The 22,863-nt window shown below is 39.9% G+C and overlaps 1 protein-coding gene across 3 annotated transcripts in view; it reads right to left on the minus strand.

The window, feature by feature from the left end:
• IL1RAP (interleukin 1 receptor accessory protein) overlaps positions 1-22,863 on the minus strand; it is a 524,293-nt gene that overhangs the window by 470,201 nt on the left and 31,229 nt on the right. Inside the window, exon 1 of one of the 3 annotated variants that reach the window (XM_053710239.1) lies at positions 13,517-13,581. The exons of the other annotated variants lie outside the window; for them this stretch is intronic. The gene's annotated coding sequence lies outside the window, so the exon portion shown is untranslated. Of the gene's footprint in view, positions 1-13,516; positions 13,582-22,863 lie in introns of those variants that run through there. 3 annotated transcript variants of the gene reach the window in all.

Consider the following 22,863-nt stretch of genomic DNA (forward strand, 5'->3'; position numbering starts at 1 on the left):
TTACCAGCCCTGAACAGGGCCCTTTGCGGGGCATGCCCCAAGAAGTTCAGCTCTTTTGCCTGTAAAAAAAAACATACAATACCCCCCCCCCAACATTACAACCCACCACCCACATACCCCTAATCTAACCCAAACCCCCCTTAAATAAACCTAACACTAAGCCCCTGAAGATCTTCCTACCTTGTCTTCACCATCCAGGTATCACCGATCGGTCCTGGCTCCGATATCTTCATCCAACCCAAGCGGGGGCTAGACATCCACTGAAGAAGTCCAGAAGAGGGTCCAAAGTCTTCCTCCTATCCGGCAAGAAGAGGACATCCGGACCGGCAAACATCTTCTCCAAGCGGCATCTTCGATCTTCTTCCATCCGGTGCGGAGCGGGTCCATCTTGAAGCAGGCGACGCGGATCCATCCTCTTCTTCCGATGTCTCCCGACGAATGACGGTTCCTTTAAGGGACGTCATCCAAGATGGCGTCCCTCGAATTCCGATTGGCTGATAGGATTCTATCAGCCAATCGGAATTAAGGTAGGAATTTTCTGATTGGCTGATGGAATCAGCCAATCAGAATCTAGTTCAATCCGATTGGCTGATCCAATCAGCCAATCAGATTGAGCTCGCATTCTATTGGCTGTTCCGATCAGCCAATAGAATGCGAGCTCAATCTGATTGGCTGATTGGATCGGCCAATCGGATTGAACTAGATTCTGATTGGCTGATTCCATCAGCCAATCAGAAAATTCCTACCTTAATTCCGATTGGCTGATAGAATCCTATCAGCCAATCGGAATTCGAGGGACGCCATCTTGGATGACGTCCCTTAAAGGAACCGTCATTCGTCGGGAGACATCGGAAGAAGAGGATGGATCCGCGTCGCCTGCTTCAAGATGGACCCGCTCCGCACCGGATGGAAGAAGATCGAAGATGCCGTTTGGAGAAGATGTTTGCCGGTCCGGATGTCCTCTTCTTGCCGGATAGGAGGAAGACTTTGGACCCTCTTCTGGACTTCTTCAGTGGATGTCTAGCCCCCGCTTGGGTTGGATGAAGATATCGGAGCCAGGACCGATCGGTGATACCTGGATGGTGAAGACAAGGTAGGAAGATCTTCAGGGGCTTAGTGTTAGGTTTATTTATGGGGGGTTTGGGTTAGATTAGGGGTATGTGGGTGGTGGGTTGTAATGTTGGGGGGGGTATTGTATGTTTTTTTTTACAGGCAAAAGAGCTGAACTTCTTGGGGCATGCCCCGCAAAGGGCCCTGTTCAGGGCTGGTAAGGTAAAAGAGCTTGTAACTTTTTTAATTTAGAATAGGGTAGGGAATTTTTTATTTTGGGGGGCTTTGTTATTTTATTAGGGGGCTTAGAGTAGGTGTAATTAGTTTAAAATTGTTGTAATATTTTTCTTATGTTTGTAAATATTTTTTTATTTTCTGTAACTTAGTTCTTTTTTATTTTTTGTACTTTAGCTAGTTTATTTAATTGTATTTATTTGTAGCAATTGTGTTTATTGAATTTATTGATAGTGTAGTGTTAGGTTAATTGTAGGTAATTGTAGGTAGTTTATTTAATTATTTTATTGATAGGGTAGTGTTAGGTTTAATTATATCTTAGGTTAGGATTTATTTTACAGGTAAATTTGTAATTATTTTAACTAGGTAACTATTAAATAGTTCTTAACTATTTAATAGCTATTGTACCTAGTTAAAATAAATACCAAGTTGCCTGTAAAATAAATATTAATCCTAAAATAGCTATAATATAATTATAATTTATATTGTAGCTATATTAGGATTTATTTTACAGGTAAGTATTTAGCTTTAAATAGGATTAATTTATTTAATAAGAGTTAATTTATTTCGTTATATGTAAATTATATTTAAGTTAGGGGGGTGTTAGTGTTAGGGTTAGACTTAGCTTTAGGGGTTAATACATTTATTAGAATAGCGGTGAGCTCCGATCGGAAGATTAGGGGTTAATAATTGAAGGTAGGTGTCGGCGATGTTAGGGAGGGCAGATTAGGGGTTAATACCATTTATGATAGGGTTAGTGAGGCGGATTAGGGGTTAATAACTTTATTATAGTAGCGCTCAGGTCCGCTCGGCAGATTAGGGGTTAATAAGTGTAGGTAGGTGTCGGCGACGTTGTGGGGGGCAGATTAGGGGTTAATAAATATAACATAGGGGTCGGCGATGTTAGGGCAGCAGATTAGGGGTACATAGGGATAACGTAGGTTGCGGCGGTTTACGGAGCGGAAGATTAGGGGTTAAAAGTGTAATGCAGGGGTCAGCGATAGCGGGGGCGGCAGATTAGGGGTTAATAAATGTAATACAGGGGTCGGCGGTGTTAGGGGCAGCAGATTAGGGGTACATAAGTATAACGTAGGTGGCGGTCGGCAGATTAGGGGTTAAAATTTTTAATCGAGTGGCGGCGATGTGGGGGGAGCTCGGTTTAGGGGTACATAGGTAGTTTATGGGTGTTAGTGTACTTTAGGGTACAGTAGTTAAGAGCTTTATAAACCGGCGTTAGCCAGAAAGCTCTTAACTCCTGCTATTTTCAGGCGGCTGGAATCTTGTCGTTAGAGCTCTAACGCTCACTGCAGAAACGACTCTAAATACCGGCGTTAGAAAGATCCCATTGAAAAGATAGGCTACGCAAATGGCGTAGGGGGATCTGCGGTATGGAAAAGTCGCGGCTGCAAAGTGAGCGTTAGACCCTTTAATCACTGACTCCAAATACCAGCGGGCGGCCAAAACCAGCGTTAGGAGCCTCTAACGCTGGTTTTGACGGCTACCGCCGAACTCTAAATCTAGGCCTCTATGTATCGCAAAACAGTTTACCAGAGCTATGAGAACACAGTAATCATTCTAGCGTAAATTGTTATTATCCTCAAGCGATCGAGTTTACTTTCAACTTGTAATATGAGCGGAAAAATCCAACGCACGCAAACACCCACGATAAACCTGTTAGCGCTCGTAATCTGGCCCATAATATTTGAATTCTCACAGTGGTTTATTGTTTTTTTGTAGCTATATCATTATAAAAAGTCCATGGTAAATAATAAAGATAAATAATTTTTAAGGTTTCGTTATAGAATAGTATATATTTGTCAGTGTTTATAATTGATTTTTGTACCAGCTCAGTCACTAATGAATATTAAGATTCAACAAAGAATACCAACCTTGGATTTTCAGGCATTACAAATGTTAGTTCAATAAACAAACTGCTCATTAACTCATGAAGAAGTATTTTAAAAAAAATAAAAAAAAGCCATTATTAGCTTTCTTAGAATCCGATGATAACCTTGACCAGCATTCTGTGCTCTGCAAATACTCCCTAATTTGGGAAATTATTATTTCATAACAATTCAGTGGCAACGTAACGTATAAAACCACCACTACAAGTAACTACTTTCCATTGCACTTACAGGTTACGCTTCCTGCATTCCAGATTGCAGTATTTGTATGCGCTGCACTGTGAGTTGTTTGCCAAACCTTGAGAAAGGTCTCACGCTAGAGGACTGAATCACTGGTGCTTGAACATTCCTAAATAAATGATATTTGTTCGGCAGACTAGACTCAAGCTGAAATGGTGTACATTTCTGATATACCTTTTTACATTTTAATAGGATTTCTCACATCTTAAAGGGACCTCTGCAACGTCCCTAGGTCTATAAACACACAGGTCTATTAACTCATGTACTATGCACATAAATTGCACAATATACTATACATTCTCTATAAAAGCATTTGCTGCAAAATGTTGTTAGAAAAAGCAATACAAGCTTTCTGGAATAGCCCACAGTAGGAATCATTCTGCAATAGCAAGTCTGGCTGATCGACTCTGGCAATCAGACTCACACATGTCATTTCACTTCTTTATTAGGATTAAAATGTCAGGGACATAAAATCCAACGTGTAGAAGTATTCCAAAATGTTGTATTTAACATTTTATGTTAAACAAAAAGACAAGCTTGCCTTATTTAAATCCTGATTGAAAAGTTATTAGCATATAGAGAATTTTAATACTGTACATACTAAAACCTATACATAATGGTAAAATATATGGACAAAAACTGTGCATCATAAATTGCAATTAAGTGAAAATATTACATTTAATAGTCATATATATACACACACACACGGTTTACTGGAAATGAGCAATTAAACACAGTGAAAATGTTTTATAGGCATTTAAAATGGTCATATTGTTAACAAAATGTTCAAATCCATAGTATTCAAGCATAACACCCATTGAAAGCATTCTTAAGTATTACACTGATAGGCATGGGCAAATATTCCAATGTCGAATATGGCTGCAGAGAGTGGCTTTTTTCTGCGCCGTATATATTATTGTGAAAGTGCAACACACAAACGGTTGTTTCTTAAAGGGACATAATACTCATATGCTAAATCACTTGAAACTGATGCAGTATAACTCTGAAAAGCTGACAGGAAAATATCACCTGAGCATCTCTACGTAAAAAAACAGAATTTATGCTTACCTAATAAATTACTTTCTCCAACGGTGTGTCCGGTCCACGGCGTCATCCTTACTTGTGGGATATCTCTTCCCCAACAGGAAATGGCAAAGAGTCCCAGCAAAGCTGGCCATATAGTCCCTCCTAGGCTCCGCCCACCCCAGTCATTCGACCGACGGACAGGAGGAAATATATATAGGAGAAACCATATGGTACCGTGGTGACTGTAGTTAGAGAAAATAATTCATCAGACCTGATTAAAAAACCAGGGCGGGCCGTGGACCGGACACACCGTTGGAGAAAGTAATTTATCAGGTAAGCATAAATTCTGTTTTCTCCAACATTGGTGTGTCCGGTCCACGGCGTCATCCTTACTTGTGGGAACCAATACCAAAGCTTTAGGACACGGATGAAGGGAGGGAGCAAATCAGGTTACCTAAACGGAAGGCACCACGGCTTGCAAAACCTTTCTCCCAAAAATAGCCTCCGAAGAAGCAAAAGTATCAAATTTGTAAAATTTGGCAAAAGTGTGCAGTGAAGACCAAGTCGCTGCCTTACATATCTGGTCAACAGAAGCCTCGTTCTTGAAGGCACATGTGGAAGCCACAGCCCTAGTGGAGTGAGCTGTGATTCTTTCAGGAGGCTGCCGTCCGGCAGTCTCATAAACCAATCGGATGATGCTTTTAAGCCAAAAGGAAAGAGAGGTAGAAGTCGCTTTTTGACCTCTCCTTTTACCAGAATAAACAACAAACAAGGAAGATGTTTGTCTGAAATCTTTTGTAGCCTCTAAATAGAATTTTAGAGCACGGACTACGTCCAAATTGTGTAACAAACGTTCCTTCTTTGAAACTGGATTCGGACATAAAGAAGGTACAACTATCTCCTGGTTAATATTTTTGTTAGAAACAACCTTAGGAAGAAAACCAGGCTTAGTACGCAAAACCACCTTATCTGCATGGAACACCAGATAGGGCGGAGAACACTGCAGAGCAGATAACTCTGAAACTCTTCTAGCAGAAGAAATTGCAACCAAAAACAAAACTTTCCAAGATAGTAACTTAATATCTATGGAATGTAAAGGTTCAAACGGAACCCCTTGAAGAACTGAAAGAACTAGATTTAGACTCCAGGGAGGAGTCAAAGGTCTGTAAACAGGCTTGATCCTAACCAGAGCCTGAACAAATGCTTGAACATCTGGCACAGCTGCCAGTCTTTTGTGTAGTAAGACAGATAAAGCAGAGATCTGTCCCTTTAGAGAACTTGCAGATAATCCTTTCTCCAAACCTTCTTGTAGAAATGAGAGAATCTTAGGAATTTTTATCTTATTCCATGGGAATCCTTTGGATTCACACCAACAGATATATCTTTTCCATATTTTATGGTAAATCTTTCTAGTTACCGGTTTTCTGGCCTGAACCAGAGTATCTATCACAGAATCTGAAAACCCACGCTTCGATAGAATCAAGCGTTCAATCTCCAAGCCGTCAGCTGGAGGGAGACCAGATTTGGATGTTCGAATGGACCCTGAACAAGAAGGTCCTGTCTCAAAGGTAGCTTCCATGGTGGAACCAATGACATATTCACCAGGTCTGCATACCAAGTCCTGCGTGGCCACGCAGGAGCTATCAAGATCACCGAGGCCCTCTCCTGATTGATCCTGGCTACCAGCCTGGGAATGAGAGGAAACGGTGGAAATACATAAGCTAGGTTGAAGGTCCAAGGTGTTACTAGTGCATCTACTAGAGTCGCCTTGGGATCCCTGGATCTGGACCCGTAGCAAGGAACCTTGAAGTTCTGACGAGACGCCATCAGATCCATGTCTGGAATGCCCCATAATTGAGTTATTTGGGCAAAGATCTCCGGATGGAGTTCCCACTCCCCCTGATGGAATGTCTGACGACTCAGAAAATCCGCCTCCCAGTTTTCCACACCTGGGATGTGGATCGCAGACAGGTGGCAGGAGTGATCCTCCGCCCATTGAATTATTTTGGTCACTTCTTTCATCGCCGGGGAACTCCTTGTTCCCCCCTGATGATTGATATACCAACGGTCGTCATGTTGTCTGATTGGAACCTTATGAATCTGGCCTTTGCTAGTTGAGGCCAAGCTCTGAGAGCATTGAATATCGCTCTCAGTTCCAGAATGTTTATCGGGAGAAGAGACTCTTCCCGAGACCATAGACCCTGAGCTTTCAGGGATTCCCAGACCGCGCCCCAGCCCACTAGACTGGCGTCAGTCATGACAATGACCCACTCTGGTCTGCGGAAGCTCATTCCCTGGGACAGATGGTCCAGGGTCAGCCACCAACGGAGTGAATCTCTGGTCTTCTGATCTACTTGAATCATTGGAGACAAGTCTGTATAGTCCCCATTCCACTGTTTGAGCATGCACAGTTGTAATGGTCTTAGATGAATTTGTGCAAAAGGAACTATGTCCATTGCTCCAACCATCAACCCTACTACTTCCATGCACTGTGCTATGGAAGGACGAGGAACAGAATGAAGAACTTGACAAGTGCTTAGAAGTTTTGACTTTCTGACCTCTGTCAGAAAAATCCTCATTTCTAAGGAATCTATTATTGTTCCCAAGAAGGGAACTCTTGTCGACGGAGACAGAGAACTTTTTTCTATGTTCACCTTCCATCCATGTGATCTGAGAAAGGCCAGAACGATGTCTGTATGAGCCTTTGCTTTTGACAGGGACGACGCTTGTATTAGAATGTCGTCCAAGTAAGGTACTACTGCAATGCCCCTCGGTCTTAGAACCGCTAGAAGGGACCCTAGTACCTTTGTGAAAATCCTTGGAGCAGTGGCTAACCCGAATGGGAGGGCCACAAACTGGTAATGCTTGTCCAGAAAAGCGAACCTTAGGAACTGATGATGTTCTTTATGGATAGGAATATGTAGGTACGCATCCTTTAGATCCACGGTAGTCATAAATTGACTTTCCTGGATAGTGGGTAGAATCGTTCGAATGGTTTCCATCTTGAACGATGGTACCCTGAGAAATTTGTTTAGGATCTTCAAATCCAAAATTGGTCTGAAAGTTCCCTCTTTTTTGGGAACTACGAACAGATTGGAATAAAATCCCATTCCTTGTTCCTTTATTGGAACTGGGTGTATCACTCCCATCTTTAACAGGTCTTCTACACAATGTAAGAACGCCTGTCTCTTTATTTGGTTTGAGGATAAGTGAGACATGTGGAACCTTCCCCTTGGGGGTAGTTCCCTGAATTCCAGGAGATAACCCTGAGAAACTATTTCTAGCGCCCAGGGATCCTGAACATCTCTTGCCCAAGCCTGAGCAAAGAGAGAGAGTCTGCCCCCCACTAGATCCGGTCCCGGATCGGGGGCTACTCCTTCATGCTGTTTTGTTAGCAGCGGCAGGCTTCTTGGCCTGCTTACCCTTGTTCCAGCCTTGCATCGGTTTCCAGGCTGGTTTGGGTTGTGAGGCATTACCCTCTTGCTTAGAGGATGCAGAATTAGAGGCCGGTCCGTTCCTGAAATTGCGAAAGGAACGAAAATTAGACTTATTTTTGGCCTTGAAAGGCCTATCTTGTGGAAGGGCGTGGCCCTTTCCCCCAGTGATGTCTGAAATAATCTCTTTCAATTCTGGTCCAAATAGAGTTTTACCTTTGAAAGGGATGTTAAGCAATTTTGTCTTGGATGACACATCCGCTGACCAAGACTTTAGCCAAAGCGCTTTGCGCGCCACGATAGCAAACCCTGAATTTTTCGCCGCTAATCTAGCTAATTGCAAAGCGGCATCTAAAATAAAAGAGTTAGCCAACTTAAGTGCGTGAACTCTGTCCATAACCTCCTCATATGGAGTCTCTCTACTAAGCGAGTTTTCTAGTTCCTCGAACCAGAACCACGCTGCTGTAGTGACAGGAACAATGCACGAAATGGGTTGTAGAAGGTAACCTTGCTGTACAAAAATCTTTTTAAGCAAACCCTCCAATTTTTTATCCATAGGATCTTTGAAAGCACAACTATCTTCGATAGGAATAGTAGTGCGTTTGTTTAGAGTAGAAACTGCCCCCTCGACCTTAGGGACTGTCTGCCATAAGTCCTTTCTGGGGTCGACCATAGGAAATAATTTCTTAAATATAGGGGGGGGGACAAAAGGTATGCCGGGCTTTTCCCACTCCTTATTTACTATGTCCGCCACCCGCTTGGGTATAGGAAAAGCGTCGGGGTGCACCGGAACCTCTAGGAACTTGTCCATCTTGCATAATTTCTCTGGAATGACCAAGTTGTCACAATCATCCAGAGTAGATAACACCTCCTTAAGCAGTGCGCGGAGATGTTCTAATTTAAATTTAAATGTCACAACATCAGGTTCAGCTTGTTGAGAAATTTTTCCTGAATCTGAAATTTCCCCATCTGACAAAACCTCCCTCATGGCCCCTTCAGATTGGTGTGAGGGTATGACAGAACAATTATCATCAGCGCCCTCCTGCTCTTCAGTGTTTAAAACAGAGCAATCGCGCTTTCTCTGATAAGTAGGCATTTTGGATAAAATATTTGCTATGGAGTTATCCATTACAGCCGTTAATTGTTGCATGGTAATAAGCATTGGTGCACTAGATGTACTAGGGGCCTCCTGTGTGGGCAAAACTGGTGTAGACACAATAGGAGATGATGTAGTATCATATTTACTCCCCTCATCTGAGGAATCATCTTGGGCAATTTCATTATCTGTGGCAGTACTGTCCTTACTTTGTTTGGACGCTATGGCACAATTATCACATAAATTTAAATGGGGAGACACATTGGCTTTCATGCATATAGAACATAGCTTATCCGAAGGCACAGACATGTTAAACAGGCTTAAACTTGTCAACAAAGCACAAAAAACTTTTTCAAACAAAACCGTTACTGTCTCTTTAAATTTTAAACAGAAAACACTTTATTACTGAATATGTGAAAAAGTATGAAGGAATTGTTCAAAAATTACCAAAATTTCTCCACAGTGTCTTAAAGCATTAAGAGTATTGCACACCAAATTTCAGAGCTTTAACCCTTAAAATAACGGAACCGGAGCCGTTTACAAATTTAACCCCTATACAGTCCCAGTTATAGCCTTTGCTGAGACCCAACCAAGCCCAGAGGGGAATACGATACCAATTGACGCCTTCTAGAAGCTTTTCCAGCAAATTTCAGATCCTCACACATGCATCTGCATGCCCTGCTCTCAAAAAACAACTGCGCAGTAATGGCGCGAAAATGAGGCTCAGTCTACAACTAGGAAGGCCCCCTGACTGGAAAAGGTGTCTAACATAGTGCCTGCCGTTTAATAAACGTTCCCCAAGTTTATAAATGCGAATTGTCAGCATAAATATGAATAAAATGCCCAAATAAAGCAATCGATTTAGCCCATAAAAATGTCTACCAGTTTTTTAGCCCATATTAAGCCCTTTATTCTGTTTGTTTGACTAAGAAAATGGCTTACCGGTCCCCATGAGGGGAAATGACAGCCTTCCAGCATTACATGGTCTTGTTAGAAATATGGCTAGTCATACCTTAAGCAGAAAAGTCTGCTAACTGTTTCCCCCAACTGAAGTTACTTCATCTCAACAGTCCTATGTGGAAACAGCAATCGATTTTAGTTACTGTCTGCTAAAATCATCTTCCTCTCACAAACAGAAATCTTCATCCTTTTCTGTTTCAGAGTAAATAGTACATACCAGCACTATTTTAAAATAACAAACACTTGATAGAAGAATAAAAACTAAATTTAAACACCAAAAAACTCTTAACCATCTCCGTGGAGATGTTGCCTGTGCAACGGCAAAGAGAATGACTGGGGTGGGCGGAGCCTAGGAGGGACTATATGGCCAGCTTTGCTGGGACTCTTTGCCATTTCCTGTTGGGGAAGAGATATCCCACAAGTAAGGATGACGCCGTGGACCGGACACACCAATGTTGGAGAAAGGAAGATATTTTACCTCACAATCTCCTCAGCTCAGCAGAGTAAGTGCTGTGTAAAAAGTTATATTTTTATATACCCAGCTGCAGGTAAAAAAAAATTTAAAAAAATGAAGAAATGAACTGCAGCCAATCAGCATCAACAGTGCTGAGGTCATTAACTATTTTACTGTGATCTCATGAGATTTCATTGTAAACTTCCTTACACTGAATAGGGAATTAAGATGAGAGTGCACGTAAGCTCAATCCTTCTGCTGTCCCGGGACAGACAAACTGATTTGCTGCTTAGAAGTCCTTTACAATGGGATGTGGCTACTGAGAATTTTTTGAGGTAAAATATTTTCTTTTTTATATAGAGATGTTCAGGTGATATTTTCTAGTCAGTTTTTTACAGCTATGCTGCATCAGTTTCAAGTGTTTAAACATTTGGGTATTATGGTCCTTTAAGGCTGCTTAGGCAGGAAGCATGCCCCTTGCTGCTCAATAAAACCAAATGCTAAGATTAAGCTTTGGACCACCCTTAGTGGATTGCCACTTAGGACTTTAAGTGTTATTGGTATTATGGCCATGTGTGGGCAAAGTGTAATCCCACTGGGGTTTTTATATTAGGGTAAATAATTATTTGTGTCCTTGTCAAAATTGATCATATCTATTGTTATTGCACCTTCCACAAAGTAGTGAGGGTACTGCTTATCAGTGAGCAATCAGTCCCTAGGATTGGTTGTACACAGACAAACAGCTTTAACGTAACTGTTTTTATGCAAAATAAATATTTCAACCTGTTTTAATTTTTTGCGTTTACTAACTCTTTAACAACAAATACAGAACACAAATTCTGCAGCCATTATGTCATTAACCCCTTCCCATTGTTTATGTTCCATGCTGTCCTAACGGCGCTGGGTTTTAAGGCCATTAGGACAGCATGGAACATCCTAGCCATTTGGCTGTCCTGAAGCCATAGCAGCTTATAGCATCATAGGCACTCCCCCCTGACCCAATCCCATCATTGAAATCACGAGACCGCATGAACAATTGTGTGATTTCAATTTTTACTTATTTGTTTACATCAGAACTTTGTCCAGACAGGAAAGGGTTCCTTTGGTTCTGCTATTATTTATTTGGGGGGGTCTTTGGATGGAAACATTTTAGGGAGGCTATTTGGTAGGGCCTTTATAATAGACAAATGGCAGCATAAAGTAACAGGCTTATCTTAGACTTGCGATTCACCAGATGACTGGAGTTTATGATAACGACTCTTGGCACAGTTAAAAGCTCTTCAGAATTTGTAATAGATTTTGACAATGGACTGACATGTCTGACCCAACATGATGGTCATGTCAATGCTACTCTGTTTACTGAGTCTTATCCACTTAATTGCTTCCTCTGGAAGTACATAAAATACCCAGCAACAAAAACTTCCCAGTGCCTTTGGTATCAGAGCAGAGTTGCTGCCCTAAATGTTAACATCTCTTCCATATGAAAAACTAACATTGCGGATATTTGTCTCACTGGAAAATGTTATGAATGTCTAGCAAATCACAGCTAATGTGTCTGATCTCTTAAATAAAAAGATCTGCATTTGTTAAACAAACTTAAAAAGAGAATTATCAAAAAATGTATCCTTTAAAACTAAATGAACCTACTGGCATTTTTAAGCATAAACGTGCAATCTAAAAGGAAACATCAGCTTCAAAGCGTGTGTGCTTAGTTAAATTGCTCCTGTACAAAGAAACCTTATTTCTCTATGTCGATATCTATTCAACAGGCAAAGTATTATACAGGGAGAAATAAAACTTGATAACAATTAGAACTTTATCATTCATTTTATCTGTACATTAGTAACAATTTTGTTACCATCTGAACTTTACTAGGAAAATCTCAACGGTACATAAAACCCAGATACAGCATGCAATTTTTAAAAAGAAACTTTTCAGTTTACAATTATTATTTAATTTGATTTGTTCTCTTGGTATCATTTGTTGAAAAGCATACCTAGGTAGGCTATGAGCAGCAATGCACTACTGGGAGCTAGTGGAATGCTACTCCTTCAACAAAATATACGAAGAGAATGAAGTAAATTTGATAATAGAAGTATATTGGAAAGTTTTTTTAAATTGTATGCTCTATCTGAATCATAAAAGAAACAAGTTGGGTTTTATGTCCCTTTAAAGGCTTTCTCTGCAAGAAGAAGCAATTATTAAATTCTATATATACACTGTTTTGTGACACATCGCTCAGCAATACAGAGCAGAAGGAAGGAACAGTGAAATAAATAAGGGCTTACATTTTTAACTGAAACTAATTCTGGGATTGTTCTTTGGAAACAAATTCATATGTCAGATATTCCTGACCTTTCCTACCCCCAAATATGTATTCTACGGATGTGAACTGAGTGTAGGATTCAGTAGAGAAAGAGGATTTTGTAGCCAGAGACTTGTATACTGAGGGCACTTGGAAAAGCTGAATACAATGCAACGCACAAGAAAAAAAAAAAAATAAATAGCCATTACTGAAATATTCCTAACTGAAAAAATATCACATCCTTTTTTTTGTAATCTAAGTTAACTGCGTTGACACACCGTTTGTTAAAAATTGCTCAGTAAAAGAGATAAACAAAAAAAAAAAAGCTTAATTCTCCACTCTGCCTTTACAGAAATATAGAGGGCCAGGAATTCGCAATACATAATATGACAGTGCTAACTTACACCTATATTATAAGTTGAAAGCAAACGAGTTCGCTCAAGCACAAACAAATTTACAGCACATCAGGTTTGCACAAGTGACCTAGCGTAAAATGTAAGAGCAAAAAAATAAATTAAAATGTGCACCAAACACAACATAAATACACTGGGGCATATTTATCAAGCTCTCTATGGAAAGCTAAAGGCTCGCCGGAAACAGAAGACCACTGCTCCATGACTTGTCCGTCTGCTCTGAGGCGGCGGACATAAATCAACTCGATCAAATACGATCGGGTTGATTGACACCCCTGCTAGCGGCTACTATTTGAACAGCCAATCGGATTTCAGTAGCTCTCGTCCTATTAGCTGATTTGAATTTGAAGACTCAAATCAGCCAATAGGAATGCAAGGTACCCCATATTTGAACACATACCTTGAATTCAATCCTCAGTGTGCGGCGGTGATCATACGAAGAGGATCTCCACGCTCCATGGCTCCGCGGTCACCGGTCTTCAGTTCCATGCTCCGTGTTGGCTTGTTTCTAGAAGAAGATAGAAGATATCACCGCTTGAAAGAAGACTTCACCGCTGGACTTCAGGAACCGTGATTACCTATCTGGGGGTTCGACTTAGGCATTTCTTTTTCTTTTTTTTTAGATTAGGAATTTAATGGGCTGAATGCCCTTTAAAGGGCAATAAAAGAACTGAATGCCCTTTTAAGAGCAATGCCCATACAAATGCCCATTTAGGGGCAATGGGTAGTTTAGGATTTTTTAGTGTTAGGTTTTTTATTTTGGGGGGGTTTTACTGTTAGAGGGGGGGGACTTAGTATTTTTTAAGGTTAAAGAGCTGTTTAATTTAGGCCAATGCCCTACAAAAGGCCCTTTTAAGGGCTATTGGTAGTTTAGCATTAGATTAGGGGGTGTTTTTATTTGTGGGGGGCTTTTTTTTATAGGGATTAGGTTTAATTTTTTTATTTTTGATAATTTAGGGCGCGATCCGATAAACTTCGTAGTTTGCGGCGCAAGCGAGGAAACCCGCGTCGCCCGCAGTTTCAGCTCGCAACTCGAGCTATCCCATATACGGCGCCGTCAGATGCTAAAGTGCCGTAAGTCTGACAAACCAGCGATGTCCAGAAATCTGCGCAAGTACAAATTTCTGGCGTTAGAAACTGCCGGCGCCTACAAAACCTGACTAAAGTCTAAATCACCCGCACTGTCTAACACGCCTCCCTAACATAGCCCGACATGTCTAACCCTCTATCCGCTATCCCCCCTCACTATTCCAACAATAAAATATGTATTAACCCCTAAACCGCCGCTCCCAAACCCCGCCGCAACCTAATAAAGTTATTAACCACTAAACCGCCGCCAGCTATATTAAATCTATAACCCCCTAAAGTGAGCCCCTACCCCGCCGCTATCTATTTTAAAATTATTAACCCCTAATCTAATCCCCCTACACCGCCGCCAGCTATATTAACTATATTAACCCTAATTATATTAGGGTTAATATAGTTAATATAATTATTATATTATATATATTAACCCTAATTATATTAGGGTTAATATAGTTAATATTGTTAACTAGCGGCATCTTCTATCTTCATCCGATGAGGACCGGCTCCATCCTGAAGACCTCCACTGCGGACCCATCTTCATCCGGCGACGTCCAACTGAAGAATGACGGTTCCTTTAAGGGACGTCATCCAAGATGGCGTCCCTCGAATTCCGATTGGCTGATAGGATTCTATCAGCCAATCGGAATTAAGGTAGGAATATTCTGATTGGCTGATGGAATCAGCCAATCAGAATCAAGATCAATCCGATTGGCTGATCCAATCAGCCAATCAGATTGAGCTCGCATTCTATTGGCTGTTCCGATCAGCCAATAGAATGCGAGCTCAATCTGATTGGCTGATTGGATCAGCCAATCGGATTGCTCTTGATTCTGATTGGCTGATTCCATCAGCCAATCAGAATATTCCTACCTTAATTCCGATTGGCTGATAGAATCCTATCAGCCAATCGGAATTCGAGGGACGCCATCTTGGATGACGTCCCTTAAAGGAACCGTCATTCTTCAGTTGGACGTCGCCGGATGAAGATGGGTCCGCGGTGGAGGTCTTCAGGATGGAGCCGGTCCTCATCGGATGAAGATAGAAGATGTTGGGGGGGGGGGGTATTGTATGTTTTTTTTTTTACAGGCAAAAGAGCTGAACTTCTTGGGGCATGCCCCGCAAAGGGCCCTGTTCAGGGCTGGTAAGGTAAAAGAGCTTTGAACTTTAGTTATTTAGAATAGGGTAGGGCATTTTTTTATTTTGGGGGGCTTTGTTATTTTATTAGGGGGCTTAGAGTAGGTGTAATTAGTTTAAAATTGTTGTAAGATTTTTCTTATGTTTGTAAATATTTTTTTATTTTTTGTAACTTAGTTCTTTTTTATTTTTTGTACTTTAGTTAGTTTATTTCATTGTAGTTATTTGTAGGTATTGTATTTAATTTATTTATTGATAGTGTAGTGTTAGGTTTAATTGTAGGTAATTGTAGGTATTTTATTTAATTAATTTATTGATAGTGTAGTGTTAGGTTTAATTGTAACTTAGGTTAGGATTTATTTTACAGGTAAATTTGTAATTATTTTAACTATTTTAGCTATTAAATAGTTCTTAACTATTTAATAGCTATTGTACCTGGTTAAAATAAATACAAAGTTACCTGTAAAATAAATATTAATCCTAAAATAGCTATAATATAATTATAATTTATGTTGTAGCTATATTAGGATTTATTTTACAGGTAAGTATTTAGCTTTAATAGGAATAATTTATTTAATAAGAGTTAATTAATTTCGTTAGATTAAAATTATATTTAACTTAGGGGGGTGTTAGGGTTAGGGTTAGACTTAGCTTTAGGGGTTAATACATTTATTAGAATAGCGGCGAGATTCGGTCGGCAGATTAGGGGTTAATAATTGAAGTTAGGTGTCGGCGATGTTAGGGAGGGCAGGTTAGGGGTTAATAAATATAATATAGGGGTCGGCGATGTTAGGGCAGCAGATTAGGGGTACATAGGGATAATGTAGCTGGCGGCGGCGTGCGGACGCCAGATTAGGGGTTAATAAGTGTAGGTAGCTGGCGGCGACGTTGTGGGGGGCAGATTAGGGGTTAATAAATATAATATAGGGGTCGGCGGTGTTAGGGGCAGCAGATTAGGGGTACATAAGGATAACGTAGGTGGCGGTCGGCAGATTAGGGGTTAAAAAAAATTAATCGAGTTGCGGCGATGTGGGGGGACCTCGGTTTAGGGGTACATAGGTAGTTTATGGGTGTTAGTGTACTTTAGAGTACAGTAGTTAAGAGCTTTATGAACCGGCGTTAGCCCAGAAAGCTCTTAACTACTGACTTTTTTCTGCGGCTGGAGTTTTGTCGTTACATTTCTAACGCTCACTTCAGACACGACTCTAAATACCGGAGTTAGAAAGATCCCATTGAAAAGATAGGATACGCAATTTACGTAAGGGGATCTGCGGTATGGAAAAGTCGCGGCTGAAAAGTGAGAGTTAGACCCTTATTTGAGTGACTCCAAATACCGGAGGTAGCCTAAAACCAGCGTTAGGAGCCTCTAACGCTGGTTTTCACGGCTACCGCCAAACTCCAAATCTAGGCCTTAGAGTTTATTTTATAGGTAAGTATTTAGATTTAAATAGGAATATTTTAGTTTATAATATGAATTAGATTTATTTAATAAGAATTTAGTTAGGGGTGTTAGGGTTAGATAGAGTTAATATAGTTTATATAAATACTATAGCAACTATATTAACTATATTAACCCTAATATAATTAGAGTTAATATAGTTAATATATATAATATAATAACTATATTAACTATAATATACTTAGGGTTAATATAGATAATATAGCTGGCGGCGGGGTAGGTAGATTAAATTAGGGGTTAATAATTTTAATATAGATGGCGGCGGTGTAAGGGGTTCACATTAGGGGATAGATCAGTTAGATGGTGGCGGTTTTAGGGGCTCACAGTAGGGGGTTAGTTTATGTAGATGGCGGCGGTTTAGGGGTTAAATACTTTATTAGGGATTGCGGCGGGGGATCGCGGTTGACAGGGAGATAGACATTGCGCATGCGTTAGGTGTTAGGTTTATTTTAGCAGCCAGTTTAGGGAGTTACGGGGCTCCAATAGTCAGCGTAAGGCTTCTTACGGCTGCTTTTTGTGGCGAGGTGAAAATGGAGTAAGATTTCTCCATTTTCGCCACGTAAGTCCTTACGCTGTATATTGGATACCAAACTGCGTGGGTTTGGTATACCTGCCTATGGCCCAAAAAACTACGGGCGACGGCAGAAATATACGCGCGTAACTTCTAGGTTACGCCGTATATAGGATACCAAACCCGCGCAAATATTGGCGTCGCCAGCTTTTGCGGGCGACGATTTTTATCGGATCGACCCCTTGGTTTATTATTTTATGTAATGTTAGAATTTTTTATTTTTTGTAATCTTAGATTAATTTAAATTTTAGTTTTTTTAATTTTTAAGTAATGTTAGCTTTTTTATTTTAATTGTTTGTAACTTAGTATTTTTTAATTTAGATAATTGGGGTAAATTTAGGGGGTGTTAGGTTAGGGGGCTTAGTAATTTAATTAGTTATTTACGTTGTGGGGATTTGGCGGATTAGGGGTTAATAGATTTATTAGGTTTGTTGTGATGTGGATTAACGGTGGATTAGCGGTTAATAGGTTAATTAGATGTTTTGCGATGTGGGAGTTGGTGGATTGGGGTTAATATAGTTTATTAGTTATTGCGGTGGGGGTTGGCGGTTGACAGGTAAATAGATATTGCGCATGCGTTAGGTGTTAGTTATTTTCAGGAGGTAGATATTGCGCATGCGTTAGGCGTTAGCTATTTTCAGGAGGTAGATAGATATTGCACATGCGTTAGGTGCTAGTTATTTTCAGGCGGTAGATAGATATTGTGCATGTGTTAGGTGTTAGTTACTATTTTCAGGGGGTTACGGTGCTTACATACTCAGCGCAAGTCTTGCTGCGTCTGCCTATGTGTGGTGAGGTGAAAATTGAGTAAAATGTCTCTATTTTTGCCACGTAAGTCCTTGTGCTGAATATGTGATACTTATTTGCAATGTGGTTCTATGTTAGCTTATGGGAGTAAAAATTGCAGGCGACGGGTGAAATATACGCGCCGCATTTATATGCACCACTGTATATGTGATACCAAAACCACGTAAAAACCGGCATCACCGGCTTTTGCAGGTGACGCCGCATATGTAATCTTGCCCTGTGTGTAAGAAGTCTGCTGCTGTTTTTACCAGGCTTCTAAATCCATATGTTTTTCCAACAAAGTAAGGACACTTTGAAACCACAATATTTGTAAACTTTAATACAATAAAAGTACATAAAATAACTAGACCACAAAGCCATTTACAGCGTATGTGTCTCTATTACTACTGTTTCATAATGTAGGGCTTATTTAATAATTGTAGAACATAGCACCAAAAGGAGCAGTGCAGAATATTAAGCAACAGATGATAAAAAATTGTTCCCTGCAAAGAGTCAATAAGTTTGAATCTTAATCTTTTATAGGACAACAGTTTACTACTGAAAAAAGGTCTGAGTCATTAACAAATTGGCTTCCAGAGAATGGTTAACAAACAAATGTTAAAAGGACATTAAAGTGATGGTAAACTCTCCCCTTTTTAAAATTAGATCCGGAATGTTATTGATATTTTAGATGGAGTTGTATTCATCAGTTGTAAAGAAGATGCGCGCTATATCTTACTATTTAATATAGATATAACATTCAAATGCTTTTAATTTGCAAAATCTTTATATTTGGTTTGTCCCACTATTGGTTATCATGTGGAACACCCTGCATGTCACACTCTTTATCTGTGGGGGCCCACAGAGCAGTAGAGGGAAAGGAGCCTATGAAAGTCAGAGATAAGGGACCCAATGGTGTTCCATAGAGTTAGTATCCATTATATAATATTGTGCATGAGCACATAGTAAACAACGTATTGATCACATGATTCAAAGAAACCTATATTCTCTAAGGTAGGTGCACTGCTATCTTTCTTTATCTTAAAACCGTCAAACCAATTTGTCAAATATTTGTATACGCCAGATTCTTAAACATAAAATACCATTTTAGTTAAATGTGTTCATTCCTTCTATATAAAAGTATGTTTTATGGCCATTTATGCTCATGGCAGATGTTGTTGCAAGAAGATACTTTTGGTTGCCAGAAAGAAATGGAAGTTTAGAGAGATAAAATAAAAAAAGTGAAGCAGAGAGTATAATTGATGGAGAGTTATAAAAAATACTTCTCAAGTTTGAGAGGTTTAGTAAAGGTTGAGGATACATGAGGGTTTGAAAAACACTAGACAAGAAATGAGGATTTAAAATCTAAAACCGGCTACTATTCCAGCTGTGCATGTTCCCCAACTCTTACACGAATCCAGTACGTGGTTCTTTTGGGTTTAAAAAAAATAGCCTGGCACATGTTAAATTATTTTTCCTAGGTAGATTAATGTTGGATAGACATTTCCAAGCCTCCTTCCTTGCTCTTCGTGGCATGCTCAAGCACAGCTGCTTGTTATTCTCAAGTCCACTACGGTTTATCCATAGTGCTGCCAGGTTCAGTGCTGTCTTCACTTTAGTTAACATGCACAGTGCTGTCACAGGGAGCCACTTAAAGGGTCATGAAACCCAAAAGTTTTTTTTCATGATTCTGACAGAGAATACTATTTTAAAAAAAAAAGCTTCCAATGTATTTCTATGATCAAATTTACTTTGTTCTCTTGTTATTATTTGTTGAAGAGATATCTAGATAGGTAGCGTGAACATGTCTGAAGCACTACAGGAAATAGTTGTCATCGGGGTCGATTTAACAAGGGCTGAATGGCCCCTGTCATAAGACCGCTGCTTCTTAACTCATACGCCGCCTCTGAGGCGGCGTATAGATATCCGCACAATCGTGTACGATCGGGCTGATTGACACCCCCTGCTAGCAGCCAATTGGTTGTGAATCTGCAGGGGGCGGCATTGCACAAGCAGTTCACTAGAACTGCTTTTGCAATGCTGAATGCCGACAGAATGCTGCATATCATGTCCCCTAAGCATTGTTAAAATCGGCCCCATCTAGTGCTCTTGCTAAAGTATAACATTGTTGCCAAACTGCTGCCATGCAGGCAAGCTCACACTTCTGAACTTCCTGCCTTTCAACAAATAGAAGTAAATTGGAAAGTTGTTTATAATTGTATGCTCTACCTGAATCACGGAAGAAAGATGTTGGGTTTTATGTCCTTTAACTTGGTGCAAAAAGACTGAATACTGGACCTGGGTAATGGTGACAAACAATGGGTTAAATCACTTCTGGAGTGTGTAATGTAGCAATCTAACTCCTTGATTGTCCATGAATATTTCTGTCATTCACTGGATAAATTCACTAACGATAATGCAGGGTAATTCCTTGGTTAATCAAAACTTAAACTGTGCACCCATTTCCTCAAACAGCAGCACATCTACTAAATTTCTAATTTAACCTCTTTATTGCTGAGGACAAAGAGGCTGTCCTCCGCTTTACTGCCACAGTGCTCTTGTATTATAATCAGAGGAACCAAGTGTTTAGGCTAAATAGCAAAATTATATTTATAATATAATTATAATGGTTCTTTAAATTATTATTATTTCTTCTTTTTTTTATCTATTTCCGAAGGGTTTCACTGTCCACCAATAAAAGCAGTGGTAGGTCTGCTTATCAGTGAGCAATCAGTCCTTAAGGACCAGTTGTACACCCACACATGCACTTCCATTTCAGAATCAAAATCAACAGCTTTAAATTAATCTTTTGTTTGTGCAAAATATATTGTTTGAATAGTTGTTTTTTATTTACACAATTTTGCACTTTTGGAGTTTAGTGTCCCTTTAACCTTGAATATTTGGGGGCCAATTTATCAAGCTCCAAATGGAGCTTGATGCCCCTATTTCCGCGCAAGCCTTCAGGCTGGCCGGAAACAGAAGTTATGAAGCAGCGGTCTAAAGACTGCTACTCCATAACTTGTCCGCCTGCTCTGAGGCCGCGGACAGAAATCAACCCGATCGAATACGTTCGGGTTGATTGAGATCCCCTGCTAGTGGCCGATTAGCCGCAAATCTGCAGGGGGCAGTATTGCACAAGCAGTTCACAAGAACTGCTGGTTCAATGATAAATGCTGAGAGTGTATGCTGTCGGCATTTATCAATCTGCAGCGGACATGATACGCTAGATTGTATCATGTCCGCTCGCACTATGATAAATCTACCCCTTGGCTTCTTATCTATTAGCACATATTTACTACACTACGATTAATGGGCTAGCCTGACTATTTTCTAAATCTTATAAGTGAAATACATTAGGAGCAGACATAACTATCTCAGGTCTAACAGACTCTGGGGCATATCTATCAAGAAACACCAGTTATGAAGCAGAGGTCTAAAGACCGCTGCTCCATAACCTGTCCGCCTGCTCTGAGGAGGCGGACAGATATCGCCGCAATTCAACCCGACCGAATACGATCGGGTTGATTGACACCCCCTGCTAAAGGCCAATTGGCCGCAAATCTGCAGTGGGTGACGTTGCACCAGCAGTTCACAATGCTGAATGCGGAGAGCGTATTGCTCTCTGCATTCAGCGAGGTCTGTCGGACATGATCAGCAATGTTGGATCACGTCCGACAGGCCTTTCATAAATAGGACCCTTTAAGTTATCTGGACAATCTGTGTTCCCATTACATTTTTGCTTATGACTTCCTATCAATATTTATATTACTGAAATAGTTTTCTTAGTTTATATTACAATTTTCAGTTCACAGTTTATTTTTGTAAAATACTGATATATAAAATTAACCCAGAGCTTTATTGAGACCTTTGATCTGATGCAGTTCACACTTTTTCAGTGCAGAAGTCTCTATAATGTAGAGTTATCTGCCCTCCTTTATTATTAATAATGGCAGCTTCCCAGTCTGTTAAAGGATTACTTTCTGTTATAATTTTTAAGCTAAACAACTAACATATTAAAGTTAATAAACATTAATTAAAACCTACTGACCTATATTTTCTCCAAAACGAAGTTTCATAACGTTCTAAAAGTTATATATTTTATTCGCCGATGATGTCACGTTATCCTGCCCACTATTTTCAGCACTGCGTGTTCAAAATACTTAAACTAATAACTTTGTGTTTAAAGCGCCATTTTGAAACCTAGGTATTGTAAACAGAATGGTACAGAGCAAAGGACACCCACGGAGTGGGTTTGGAAAACAATTAAATTTGCAGAAAAGATTTCTGATATACGGTAGATATGTTAATGAAATGCTATTGATAAAAAGCGTATTTGGGGAAGTTAGTTAGTTAGTAACAGGCATAGAAAATATTTACTTACAGTGGCCCTTTAAGTATTGAAGCTGAGGTTCACCACCACATGATTACTATTGAGAGATAGTTTATTATTAGTAGTAGGATTATTATTCTTATTATTATTTCTTATCATTTGTAAATATTATACTCACTGACGACTACAAAATTAAAGCCTTTTCTGACTTTATTATTTACACATCTAAAAGTGGAGTATTACTTCTTCAAGTTAAAGTGATGGCAAACTTTAACTAATCAAATGCTATATATGTAATCTTTGCCATTAAAAAAATATGTGTGTATCTTTTTTGTTTTTAATTCATCTCTGAAAGGGTTAAATTGGTGCATATAGTAATTC

The sequence above is a fragment of the Bombina bombina genome, chromosome 4, assembly GCF_027579735.1.
Source record: "Bombina bombina isolate aBomBom1 chromosome 4, aBomBom1.pri, whole genome shotgun sequence".
In the NCBI taxonomy this organism is placed as follows: Eukaryota; Metazoa; Chordata; class Amphibia; order Anura; family Bombinatoridae; genus Bombina; species Bombina bombina.